At 44.6% G+C, this 13,877-nt stretch overlaps 1 protein-coding gene across 1 annotated transcript in view; it reads left to right on the top strand.

The window, feature by feature from the left end:
* The first annotated feature begins 885 nt into the window (after positions 1–885).
* LPAR1 (lysophosphatidic acid receptor 1) overlaps positions 886–13,877 on the top strand; it is a 213,097-nt gene continuing 200,105 nt past the window's right edge. The window contains exon 1 of the mRNA XM_029614803.1: positions 886–1,823. The gene's annotated coding sequence lies outside the window, so the exon portion shown is untranslated. The remainder of the gene's footprint in view (positions 1,824–13,877) is intronic.

The raw sequence follows: 13,877 nt of genomic DNA on the forward strand, positions 1-13,877 counted from the left end.
ACTACTTATCTGGTCAATTTTCAGCTTTATTTAGCTGAATAAGACTAGGAAAGCTATTGGGCTGTCCTATAGTTAGCCAGATACAGTTATCAGTTTACCTATACGATAGCTAAGTACATTCAGCAGAGCAGTCGCGCTGCTGATATCTCAGCTAAGTTCGCCGGATAAGTTTATCAATATCTGGATAAATTGCTCAACTGATTAGTGGCTGAATATTGGTCTTTCTCTGTCCATGGTAACTACTAACTAGCCATTAGTTCTATATTCGATCTACACATTTTTCTAAAAAGTTGTGATTATCTAAAAGATAAAAACAGCAGATATTCTTTCATTGTTGTGATACTTCATTATCTGGCTCTAGTGGTCTGTTTCTCAGGATAAAAGCAAACATGTCAAATGAGTAGACCCCTTGTTTTGCTGCTGTAACTGTCAAATTGCATCATCTTTTCAAAAGTGCAAAAAAAGTGGACACTTTTAAAGTTACTGGGACTCCTGAAATTCCTGCAGTGATGCTACTGCGATTCAATATAGGGAGTTCCATTCCTGCAGCGGTATCAGACAGACGCCAAATTCTGTAAGGGTTCTATGGGAATCAATCACAAATGCCATGTTCCAAAATAGTAAAAAGAGAGGACGGGTTTTTAAAACAGAGAGGATGCTCGTTCCAAAATCACAGCCTCCTGTATAGCAAGTGATTGCAGAGTTCATTTATAATAACATTGTAAATGGAAAAAAAAAATTGGTTATCATTAGATGATTTTCCCCAATAAAACCGTGGAACACCCTTTTAAATACATTCACGTGTACGTGCAGAGCTGGATTAGCAGACTGCTCACAAGCATACAAAAAGGATCATTACACATCTGCATAGAAAGGACTGTGGCTAATAGGAGAAACTCCGTACACGGTGTTTTTGTTCCTTCCAGCTGGGACCTTTGGAAGCCCGTGGTGGAGCAGTTTTGACTCGGGCTGCGTGGAGGGCCGGGGATATCACAGACGCACGGCTCCGTGCAGCCGGCACCGAGAGGCGCTCCCACTGTGCACACAAGCGCGAAGAGAGAGAGGCGATGAAAAAAGGACGAGGACTTTGAGCTGCAGGACGGGAGGAGGAGGAGGCAGCAGCCGCCGGAGCTTGGGTTACAGAGGCAGAAGGCAGGCAGTGGGGGGGGGGGGGGAGTGACCGCTCGAGAGGGGGAGGCTGCTGCCCTGCCCTGCAGCCTCAGAGTGCACGCACAGGCAGAAGGGAGCAGCGCCGGGGGCTGCCATCCTCATCCCTTGCCGGAGGAGCCCGGCGCGCACAGCCGCTCAGGGGACGGATGGACGGACAAGCCTGACACTCTGCGGCCCCCTCCCCCTCCTCCGCCCCCGGCTGGCCTCTTTCTTTTCTCTCTCCCCCCCCCCCCTCCTCCTTGGGGGTTTTTGAACTGAAACACTGCCAGGGAGGCGCATTTGCACTTCTTCCCGGGGGCAGAGGAGCTGGGAGCCATCGCCTCTTTCGCTCTCTCTCTCTCTCTCTCTCTTGGCTTCTGCTGCTCCTGAAGCAGGCGAGTGGAGGGGGGGACCAGACCAGACCAGAGCGCCTTTTACAATGATACTTGTTCTGCCCCTCGGTGCATGCCAAAGCGGTGAGTTTGGAAAGTGAAGAAAGAAGACTGCAAGTTTTTTTTTTAAAAGGAAGATTGATTTGCACTGAATCATCCGAGGGGGAAAGAAAAAAAAAAAGGAAGCGAAGCAGCTGACGGGTGTTCGATCCGCGCCTCTCCCGTGTCCGAGTGGCTCCCAGAGGCTCTGTCAGCGAGAGAGAGGAGTGGGGTGTGCGCCAGGTAAGGGGAGAGCGGGGAGGGCGAAGGGGGTGCCTGGGGCGGAAGGCGAAGGGGGCGGCAGCTCCTTTACGTGTGAATTCCAAATGCCTGAAGTCCAGTTTTCCATTCATGCTCCCCCCCCTGTAAAACTAGGGCTGTGTGGCTGATCCGAGAGATTAACCAGGCTGTGGCTCAACAACAACAACAACTTAAATGAAATCAAAGGGGAAAGAGTTTGAAATAAGGAAAAAAAAAAAATCCGAATTACATTTCAACGTTCTCATTTTTTAACCCGAGGTCTAGAAAACTGCTCTGGGCTAGTTTGCCTTTGATTATCTCTGGATGCTTTATTGCCGGGTAGCCGCATGCTGGGGACAGGAAAACCTGACAGCGAGGGGCCAGTGCCTCCAGGCTGAAAGCAAGGCGAGTTTATTTGGCTGCTCTGAAGTATGAGCCACTAGCAACAAGGGGGGGAGCCGGATTGATTGTCCTCGAAACGCAGCAAGGTGGATCCTTATAAAACCCGCTGCACTTCTTGGAGGGGCGCGCAGAGCTTTCACAGATATCCTGCACTTTTTTTTTTGCCTTTTGCACTTTTTTTTTACGTAACTTTCTGTCCTGGCTGTTCTTGGCAGGAAAGGTAAGGTTTAGCATTTTCCACTCAAGTCTTAGCTGCAACTTGGGAATGCCTGACGCGATCCCGGGGAGAAGGGAGAAGGCATTAAAGCCAGAGGTGTGGGGTCGCCTGCCTTTCAGTGGGCAGTGCTGTGACTGCTGCGTAAGGTACATCTTCCCCTGGGATAGGTTTCTAATGATCTGAAGTTTGTTTTGCGCCTGTCTTTCATGCCCTCTCGCCTTTGATGTTGACGTCTAGTGACCGCAGCCCGGACTTCTTATGACTCCCATCAGGACAGAGGTGGCTGCTGCTATGTGAAGGGGGGGGGGGGTTAACCCTTTCAGCGGCCGCCTCTTGCCTTGCCCCCTTACAGATATTACTCGCATACTTACAACTCAAGTGGGTAGTTTTTGATATCTTTCTGTCTGGCTCCCCCACCCCGATTGCCCCATTGTTGGACCGCGGGAACATTTGACTTCTTCCAACATTACACACAAATCACATTTTTTTTTTAAACTTCCAAAAGATTTGGCTTTGGGAGTTATATATGACTTCCGAAAGAACCGGGTTTTTAAAAATTAACAAAATCTCTGCCAATATTAAAGTTAAAAAAAAAAGAGAAGTGAACCCAGTGCATTCTCCACTGTTCCTTATAGTGAAATTACGGATGCTTTCGTCCCTTTGTTATGCCAGAGGCGGAAGGATTGTGGACACCGGTGGGATAAGTATGGGGAACTGCCTTTCCTGGCGTTTTTGCTTGGTCTCTGGTAAATCTGCTGGTAATTTCATTACAACTTTGTTTTTTAGACCTTTGTATTCTATACTTCTAAGTGTAAATCTGTGCTAGATTGCTGTATAAATTACAACTGGAATTATATGGAACGCCATTCATGTTGTTATTACCTTTCATGAATTAAAAATGGATTATAATTGGTCCCGTGTTGAGAACAATGAACCAGCTTCCTCACATGTCTTCTTCTTCTTATTATTATTTTTAATGTAACCATTTAGACCTGATTCACCAAAGCTTTTCTCCTATCGTCTGTCTATGGGGAAAATGATGAACACATCTGGCCTTAGAACAGGTCCACTTCTGGTCATACAGTGCTGGTTAAATCCAGAGCTATTCTGAAAAGACGCTACCTTCTTGTCAGAGAGGGAGCCAACTTCTGACTTAGTCACTTCCTGCAGCACTAGTAATCGCCCTTTATAAGAAGGGTTAGTTGGGAAATATGAGACGAAATCTGAAATACTCCAAAACAGAATGAGAGAGAGAGAGAGAGAGAGGAAAGTTATTCTGCATTAGCTGTATCAGCCAGTTTACATTTATTCTTCCAAACTAGCTTACTGCAGGGCTATTTTGTCTGCTGATAATGCATCACTTTTGGAGCTAGGAAATCACATTTCAGTTTCCCATTAAACATTTTGCAGCAGTGACCTGTTGGCCCTGCAGTGTATACTATACTGTGCAGCTGTAAAAGGGCAATGCTAGCTAATTCTTTACCATTATCTATTTACCTGCTTTTTGCTTTTTGTTTTTTAACTTTATTGCTTTCTATTTCTAGATAACTTTTTAACTGCTGTCTGAAATTAATAATATGTGAACATTTTAAATGGAAGATCCCTACCTTTTACTATGACTAGGCCCCTTGGTATTGTTCAAAAATAATATCTTTTTCCATAAATCAACTCTTCAGTCATCTACACTGTCTTCATCATGCTTGATGCGTCTCACTGCTTTCTCTACAAGGGCTCTGGTTAGAATATGTGACCCAGTAGTGTAAGCAGAATATAAAACTAGGGCCATCAGAGGATGAAACTTGTAAGATCCGTATCCCTCTTGTACCCTGAACACTGCAATTCTGCATTCGCTTTTCCTTATAAAAATTACAAAATATAAAAATTATGGCAAATAGAAAGAACTGAAATCAGCTTAGTATTAGTAGCACAAGAACAAAAGACAATTGTGCTCACTGGCCAAGAAAAGTGTGAAAATAATTTAGCAGACGGCTGTGACATTTCTTATTGAGCTTAATAACCAAATTAAGAAGAGTTGTGATGAATAGCCAGACTAACATGTTAGTGGAATACTTTAATTTACCTAATTCAAAAAGCCTACCAGGGGTAAATATTCTCCATAAATGCATGTTGGTGGTGACTGGATAGGAATGTGGGGGGGGGGGGGGGGGGGGGGGGGGGGGGAGAGTAGTTTAGTGTGAAAGTTATCAGATGATGGTCAGAATAAAGGGGATGAGCAGGGGTGGAGAATCCTAAGAGAGAGAGTGGCTGGAGGAAAGGCGAGGCTTAAGGCAGTTGTCGTGCTGGTAGGAGCAGTACAGTGTAGTTGGGAGGCCAAAAGAGGGCATTAACGCCCTGATTTGAAAAAGGCCGCACGTGTAAATTTCAGGGGTTACGCGTGTGGCCGGATCTCGTGCGCGCCGCACACAATTTTATAAAGGGCCCGGCCATGCACGTATCCCCCTGATACGCGCCGAAGCGCCGGCCTATCTGAAAGGGGTGGGCCGGGACCCATGGTCTGGGTGGGGGGGGGGGGGGAAGGCGGGACAGCGCTATTAGCCACTGACCCGGGGAAGCGCGTGCTGACCGGAATCTACTGCTGCTTCGAAAGAGCGACAAAGTGAAAAATTAAAAAATAAATAAATAACGTCTAAGAGTTAGGTAGGTGGTAGGGGTCGGGGAGGAGAGGAGAGGGGAGAAGGTAGGAAGGTTAGATAGGGGTATAGGGAAGATCCCTCCTGAATTGGAGCGGACTGGGAGGGAACTGGGGAAGCCCTACTCGCGTTGGCACGTGTTGCATTGTAAAACTCCCCTCCCACCCGTGTGCGAGTCGCGGGCCGCCCACACGTGCGCGCGCAGATTTTAAAATCTGGTGTGTATGTGCGCGCCAACACGGGCATGTTATGAAATTGGCGCACCCATGTGAGCGCGCTGGGGAACCGTGCGCACATGGACATGCGCGCCTAGGTCTTAAAATCGACCCCTAAGGCAAGGAGCTTTGAGGCAAAAGAGTCAGAGGACTCATCCATGCGGCGATTAAACTCCCCGAGAAAAATGGAAGGGAAGATGTTACAAGGCCCCATTCAGGACCATATTTCCCCAGTCCTGCTGTTTTGTGCCTGTCGCAGGACTACAAGTGTTTTAGAAAGTAGTTAAAAGTAATATTATTTATGGAGCCCTGCCAGGATTAAATGCTTTTTGTTGGATGGATGCTCATGTTCAAGCTGCACTGGTGTGTTTTGTTGTTATTTTACTAGTTATTTTATAAGAGTTTTAATTTGTGTTATTGCATATGTTCTTTTGGAATTTGCCTAGAACAATTGTTCCAGATGATGCAGAATATAAATATTTTAAATAAATAAAATAATTAATTACGAAGAAAAGCCAAGAATCAACGTCAGCAAGGAGGGAGGAGAGGGACTGACTGATCAGGCAAACGGTAGTCATCCGGAGTAAAAGTGGGGTGAAAAGATGAATTGATTGGGCCCTCAAAATATAAAGAAAAGGAGTGGGACCTAAAAGTGGAAGGAAGGGGGTTGAGAACTTGCAGGAGGAGGAAAGGAGCAGCCTGTTACCACAGCCCTGGCACATGGGAGAAATGCTAATCTCCATGACAGAGAGCAGCAACAGAAGCAGGGTCCTCCAGGGAAAGCCACAGGTCTCAGTCAAAGCAAGAAGATGAAGGGAACGAGAGATAAAAGGGTAAAGAGATCATGAATGCAGGCAAGCTTACTGGAAGAAGAGCAGGCATCCCACAGGGCATGAGAGAGAGAGAGAGAGAAGGAGCAGGAAGGAGGGAAAAGGATGGATGGGTGATGGGTTGAAGTATTCAGGTGGGGCGACAGCTGCCTTGAAGGGCCAGGATTGGGACTGGTGTCTCTGTCTGAAAGGAGGAGGAGGAGACAGAGAGAAGCGAGTGCGTGGTGGCAGTGCCGAGCATAAGATGTTCTTGGGGAGAGAGGTGAAGGCTGGAGGAGGGTCAGAATATGTGGAAGCTCAGGAATAGTGACAGAGCAGAAGACAGAATGACTGGGCAGGAGGAAAATGTAAATGGTGGATTTTGCATCAGAATCTGCCAGAAACTGAGGATTCTGCCTTTGTAATTAATCTCACTAAAGGTTCTAAATGGTAAAAGCTAGCATGGGCCCGAGGACATTGAATATATGGACCGCTGCATGCCTTGACAAGATCTCAGTGAGTCTTCTGCCTTACCAGTGATATAGAAATGATTTGAAGGCCAATAAGGGGATGCAAACGTAAAGGCATAGAATATGATGACAGATAAGGGCAATAAGACTTGATCTAGTCTACCTAAACAATGACCTAAACCCCTAACAGATCTCCGACTGTCCTTCCACTTTTATGCCATTAAGGATCCTCTGCACCTATCTCAAGCTTTCCTGAATGCCATCTAAAGTAATGTAAAGAGTGCACGATTTGCTGCTCATGGTGCCGTATTCAGGAGAGGGAGGGGAGAAATACACATGAGGATCCCTGGGAGTGTGTGTATGTGCGGGGAGCACCATGGAGTCCTTGCTTTTGGGGGCCATGTGCTTCAATCTTCTTCATCCCTCAAACTCCTCCTCCCCAGTCCGCACAGTCGTCTTCTTGCCACTGGCAGGAGGAGCCCAGCGCTTCTTCCCTGCAGTGGCCTCTGCCTTTTGCCAGCCAGGGCTAACCTAGGAGTATGCAGCAGGGCCCGGGGGTGAACCAGACTGTGCAGGACTCCCTGGAACCCTGCACAAGGATCATCTCTCTCTCCCCTACCCTCCCTCATCGGCATCACTTTGTCCCTGCCCTCCCCAACGCGTCATCATCTCTCTCCCTCCCCTTCCACTGGCAGAAAGAAAACAGTGTTTTCCATCTGTGGCTGCTTTTTTTTCTTTTGCTGGTTTCTGTCTGAAGTCTGAGCCATGCAAGGACTTCAGACAGAAACAGTGGATCCTGTTGTGGGGGCAGGAGAAGGAAGCCCCTCAAGCTGTGAGGAACTTAGAGATCCTGCATGGATCCACATTTATTTTAAATTACACTTTTTGGCACTTCAAAGTGGGTATAGGAGCTATTTCCCCACCCCCAGAGAGATAACAATCTAATTTTGGACCCAGCAATAAAGTGACTTGCCCAACATCACAAGGAACAACAGTGGGATCTGAGCACTGGTTTCCCTTCTTGGTAGCCCAGTATGGTTAACCCCTAGGCTGCTTCTCCACCCTGCACCTTTAGCCTTCAGACTGAATCCAGCAGATGAGGAGGCAGACCCAGGTAGGAAGATTTCCTGTCTTTCTGCTGGGAAGAGGGAGGAGAGGGAGGAATGTGAGAGACTGGGGGGGGGGGGGGGTGGAGGAAATGTTGCCAGATGGGCACATACAGGTTAGAACATAAGAACAGGCCATACTGGGTCAGACCAAGGGTCCATCAAGCCCAGCATCCTGTTTCCAACAGTGGCCAATCCAAGTCACAAGTACCTGGCAAGAACCCAAGCATTAGATAAATCACAAGCTACTATTGCTAATTAATTAATTACTGACATAGCAGTATATGGATTTATCCTCTAGGAACGTATCCAAACCTTTTTTAAACCCAGCTACACTAACTGCTGCAACCATATCCTCTGGCAATGAATTCTAGAGCTTAACTATGTGCTGAGAGATAAAAAATGTTCTTCTATTTGTTTTAAATGAGCTACTTACTAACTTCATGGAGTGCTCCCTGGTTGATTTGTTCTGACCCCCATAACCCATACTGTCTGCCCTGGAAACACACTCATACACCTCTTTCTCTCTGTCTGTCTCTTTCTCATTCACCAATCCACTAGGTATATAGCTTGATTTCCAATAGATCATGTGATCGACAACAAAAACATCACTTTAATGTGTTTGATCTTGTTTAGGGGGAAATAAGAGGGAGGAGAGAATCACCTCAGGGAATTCTAAGCAATGACGTGGTTAATTAAACCAGGTCAAAGTCTGATCCATTAGTTTACAGCTCTTTAAATACAATAGTGCCAATGTTGCCAGCCTTGTTGTTCTTTGGAGAGTAAGGGCTGTGTGCATTTTAGTTCCAGGATTTCACAGGTTTAACTCTGAATGGAAAGAAACCGCCACACCTCCTTAATTGGTGGAACTGAATTGTTTGTATTGCTGCAGGAGTTTCTTTTTTCCTTTTTTTTTTTTTTAATTTATTGAATGGGAAAGCAAGCATTAAAATAAATATCTGCTTTTTAAACAGGATCTCAGAGGCACAACTCTTCATTATAACTAGTTTATTAGTTCCAGGACCCTTTGTTAACAAGAATCACAGTATCATTACTGAAAGAGAGTGGCCAGGTGGCATTTATTAAATTAATGGGTTAGGAACCAGGAGACCAAAGTTCAAATTCTCCCACTGACCCTCCCCAGTAAGTCACATTTGTCTGCTATTGCCTCAAAAGACCCACCTAGATTATAAGCTTTTTGGGACAGGGGCTCGTCATTTCTGTATGCAATTTGTTGTACAGCAGCTTGGTGTAAAGTATTATGCAAATGCTGAAATAAATTCAATAAACTCTTAGCGAATATTCTGAGGAAATAAAATGTCTTGTGATGGATTGCAAGAGCAACAATGGGAATTTGGGTTTGTAAAATGATCTGGCACTCTAAGAAGTATCAGTGAAGCTCATGGAAAGTGATGCAGACCTCAGAGTAGTTGGACTGCGGCACGGCATTCCCAGCTCTCACCAGAAAAGAAAACAACGCTGTTTTTCAAAACAAGCCCAACCCGGCCCCTTCCAGGAGGAGGAGAGTTGGGATGTTTATACAAATTACGCTTCTTCTTTTTTTTGTAGTAGATTTTCTTTTGCAACATACAACAATAAATTGCATTCTGCAATATTACACCTTCCCGGTGATAATGCGCCCTGAAATATTGTCTAATACCTCACATAAGAAACATAAGAAATGACAGCCTGGGTCAGACCAAGGGTTCATCTGGTCTCCAACAGTGGCCAGTCCAAGACACACGTACCCGGCAGGATCCCAAAGAATTGATCCAATCCTTCTTGCTCATAACCAGGGATAAGCAGTGGCTTTCCCATGCCTACAGGGCTAATGGTGTTTTATGGACTTTTCCTCCAGGAACCTGTCTAAGCCCTTTTTAAATCCAGCTACAGTAACTGCTTTCACCACATCTTCTGGCAGCAAATTCCACAGTTTACTTGTGCACTGAGTGAAAAAAATACTTTCTCCAATTTGTTTTAAATGTGCTACCTATCAGCTTCATGCTAGCACTATTAGAAAGGGTAAATAACTTTTTTTTTTGAGAGGGGCAACCAGAACTGTACACAGTACTCAAGGTGTGGTCAGAGCATGGATCAATACAAAGGCATTATGATGTCCTCTGTTTTATTTTACATTCCTTTCCTAATAAAGCTTAAACCTTTTTAGCTGCCGCTGCACACTGGGTCAAAGATTTCAAAGTATTGTCTACTGTGACTCCAAGAAAACAGCAGCAGATTGTGAGGAACTGCAGAAGGAGCTTGTGGGACTGGGAGACTGGGCTTCTAAATGGCAGATGCAATTCAATGTGGACAAGTGCAAAGTAAGGCACGTAGGGAAAAATAATCCCAACTACAGGTGCACGATGCTGGGTTCTGCGTTAGGAGTCACCACCCAGGGAAAAGGGTTTCAGAGTCCTTGTGGACAATACAAATCTTCACCTCAGCATACAGCGACAGTCAAAAAGGCAAATAGAATATTAGGATTTATTTGGAAAGGAATAGAGAACTAAACTGAGAATATAATTCCATTGTAAAGATCCATGCTGTAACCATACCTTGAGTATTGTGTGCAGTTCTGGTCTCCCCATCTTAAAAAGGATTTAGCGGGCATAGAAAAGTTACAGAGACAGGAGACAGAAATGATAAAGGGCATCGAAAAACTCCCTTACGGAGAAAGGCTAAACAAATTAGCACTCTTTAGCTTGGAAAAGAGACTACTAAGAAGGGATATGACTTTGATTTATAAAATCATGAATGGAGTGAAAACACTAGGACTAAGGGATCCTCCATGAAGCTAGCAACTGGCAGATTTAATATAAATCATAGGAAATATTTTTTTTCATTCAGCCCACAATTAAGCTTTGAAATCTGTTACCGGAGGATGTGGTCAAGGCCACTAACATAGTGGAGGTTCAAAAGAGGATTGAACAAGTTCCTGAAGGAAAAGTTCATAAACAGTTGTTGGCCAGAGAGACGTGGGAAAGCCAGTGGTTATCCCTGGGAGTGGGATGCACGAAATAGATCAACTATCGGGGATCTGATGGTTGTTTGTGACTTGGATTGGCCACTGCCAGAGACAAAATTCTGGGCTGGATGGACCCAACATGGCACTTCTTGTGTTCTTAGTTGTCACTGATAAATATTTATGAATGTTTTATTTGTAACCCACCTAGAATGGATGATAGGCAGGTAATAAACATTTTAAATAAATAAATAAATAAACAAACTCTTAGCATATAGCACATAGTAGGCAAGTGTCTTCCAGACAGGGTGGTGTGAAAACTCCGGAACAAGCACAAAATTATGCAACTTGCAACTCTAAAAAGAATTAAACTTAAAAAAAAACACGACCCCAAGACCAATTTTTGCTGATTGTAAGCTGATGGCAACAATGGCTCAGGGAGTTTTATATTTAAAACTCTACCAAAACAGAATTAACCTGTCTGCCCCTCTCCACGACAGAGAGGGTGGGACTTAGGCCCAAATCAGCCAGCCCATAGATTATTATTTTCCAATTATAAATAGACCAGGGCACCAGGAATTAGAAGGAATTGCCTAAAATCACACAGAGAGATGGTAGAGCCAGGATATGAAGAACCAGGAAGTGTTGTATCCTGTTTATGCTTGAATTTTTGCATAATACAACTTTCAACTAAATCAGTATTTTTGAATGCTGTAAAAGCATCATGTTTCATCATTATATTCTGTGTGCACAGGGCAGCTAAGTGCCTCTCTCAAGGTCCCTCGGTGAGTGGCAGAGATTGGATTCATACCTGGGTTGCCAGCTTTCTTAGCTCTGCATCTAATCACTGGACTTCTTTGGCATATATTTTTCTAAGCATTATAAACACTCTTTATTAAACTTTAGGAAGGATTGCTTTTTAAAAGAAGCAGAAGTAGCTCCAGGATATCCTTGCCATTCAAATTGTTCTGTAGTGAGTTCTGTTTCTAGAAGAGTTTCTTCCATTCCATGGCAAAATGTTTGAAAAGTAGGCCCCGGCAACCTCCCTCCCTTTTCCTGTCAGTGAAAGAGCAAAGAGGTAGCAAAGTAACAAATCCCAGAGGTTTCCATACACACCAGATGCTAAATTACCCACCAGTAGTGGATAACTGATACTTTTTACTATCAACTCTGGTTTGACCTAGTCATTTTTATGTCTTGTTTTATTATACCCAGGGTTTAGCTTGGGACTGTGTGACCTTGGTATGAGAAAACATCCTGCTTCTTGTTGTACGTGAGAACAACTTGGATGTTTGAAGTTTATCAGACTATTTTGTACAGCGTGCTTTCCTTACAGGCTCCTTTGCATGCAGGTTGATGAAGACCAGTTATCGCCCCTGGTCATTTTAGATTTGCAACGGAGATCCCTTTTGACCAGTATTTTGCTGAAAAGAAAGGTATTGGAACCACCGTCAACCATATTCCATAAAAGGTGTAGTGATTCGGCGCGAAAGCCGGCAGCGATCACACAGCGGAGTTGCGATCGCTGCCAGCTATCTCAGGACCACCCCCCCCCCCCCCGTTACTGCTGGATTCTCTAAGGTCTGCGACCTTAGAGAATCCAGGCCTAAGTGTGTTTTAAAGCTATTAAACCAAGACCAAAAGCTTGGAACTGGGCACATAGCTAACAGTCCTAGATTCTTTTTTAGAAGCCAGACGAGCTGATTGTTGTCATTGTCTATGATGCAACTGACTGCATTCTCAATGACATTTTCCAAAATGTTGATTTTAATGGTAACAGACCTAGGGATTAGAGAAATATTGTTTTATAGCCAGGATATGGTAGACACGAAAAGAGACGGATTTCATCACAGCAAAATAATGCTTTATTACATGAAATGAGAAATAGGGCAAAACAAATCCTGCTAGAAAAAAAGGCTCCAACGACTTTCAGAACTCTGCTGAAGCTGTTTTTTTGGGGTGGAGAGGGGATTCTGTTTGGGGAACTGCTGAAGGCTCAGATAAATCATACGAACCGCTGGAGGCTGAAAATGCTGAAGAGTCCATTAAAGTTCAGAAGTAGAAAGCGCAGAGTATGTAGGAGCCAGAGGGTGTGGATGCATATTAGAGATAAAACTCATGACTTACATTTCAGTAGCTATCTTTCTTGATAACTTTACTTTAATTTTGTGTAATAAAATTTGTCTTTCTGTTGTCTGTTTCTCTGATTGGTGAGTTGGATCAGGAGAGAGCCCTGGATGTAGTGTGCCTGGATTTCACTAAGGATCTCGACACAGTTCCACAAAGGCGAGTTAAAAATAAATTGAGCAAGCTATCCGATCACACAGGGTGCTTTTGGCTTTTATTTCTTTACAGTGGATATCTTTTTGAAGATATCCAATTAAGTGACAGGTTATCCAGCCACACGAGGTCAGATAACTTAAGGGCCAATGTAACAAGGCCTGCGCTGAAATCAGCGCTATTTTTCTGTTCAGATTTTTTTTTTACGGAACGCGCACGGCAAGAACAGGAGGCCTCGCAGGATGTAATAAGAGAACGGCCTGCAAATGAGATACGCACAAATATGCAGAAAGCCACGGGAAGAATGGCCACTAAAATAGACGCTAACGGGAAAATGTTGCAGAGTTCATTTAAAAAAAAAAAAAAGGTTGTGTGTGTGTGTAAGAAGCCCCTCTGCATCTCTGGGTAAGTGACAGACACTCCTTAGTGAAGACAAAGATACGCGGAGCTCGCATTCAGCTCCGAGGGAGCTTTGTAGCCAGCCATTTCTCCCAGTAATCAGTTCAGAAGATGGACTGGAGCAGTGTTTCAGAGACGTTATGCAGCAAAATTTAGTTACAAGTTGGCATGGTTTATGTGTCAGACAGGTGCTTCAACTAAACTCCTGCCCTGACCCTGGTGCTAAAAAATCTGCTTAAAACCCCCCACAATAACCAATCTCCCTGCTGGTGCGGCTCCCTGGATTTCCTGTCAATAGATAATTACCTCCTTTGCATGCCATTTGCATGCACTCGTGCAAAACCTGCCGCGGGTTTTCAGTGGGCTTGTGCTCATGTTTTTTTCCGTACTGAATACATTATTACATGCACGCATAAGGTTAACGCGGAAAACTATGTGCGATTACGTGCGCAAAAACCCATGGCGGGTTAAGCGCAGCTCACTACATCGGCCACTTAGTTAAAAATTGGTTAAGGTTAGCCGGATAACTTTCCCTCAGCTCAGAAT

This window comes from Rhinatrema bivittatum, chromosome 1, assembly GCF_901001135.1.
Source record: "Rhinatrema bivittatum chromosome 1, aRhiBiv1.1, whole genome shotgun sequence".
NCBI lineage: Eukaryota > Metazoa > Chordata > Amphibia > Gymnophiona > Rhinatrematidae > Rhinatrema > Rhinatrema bivittatum.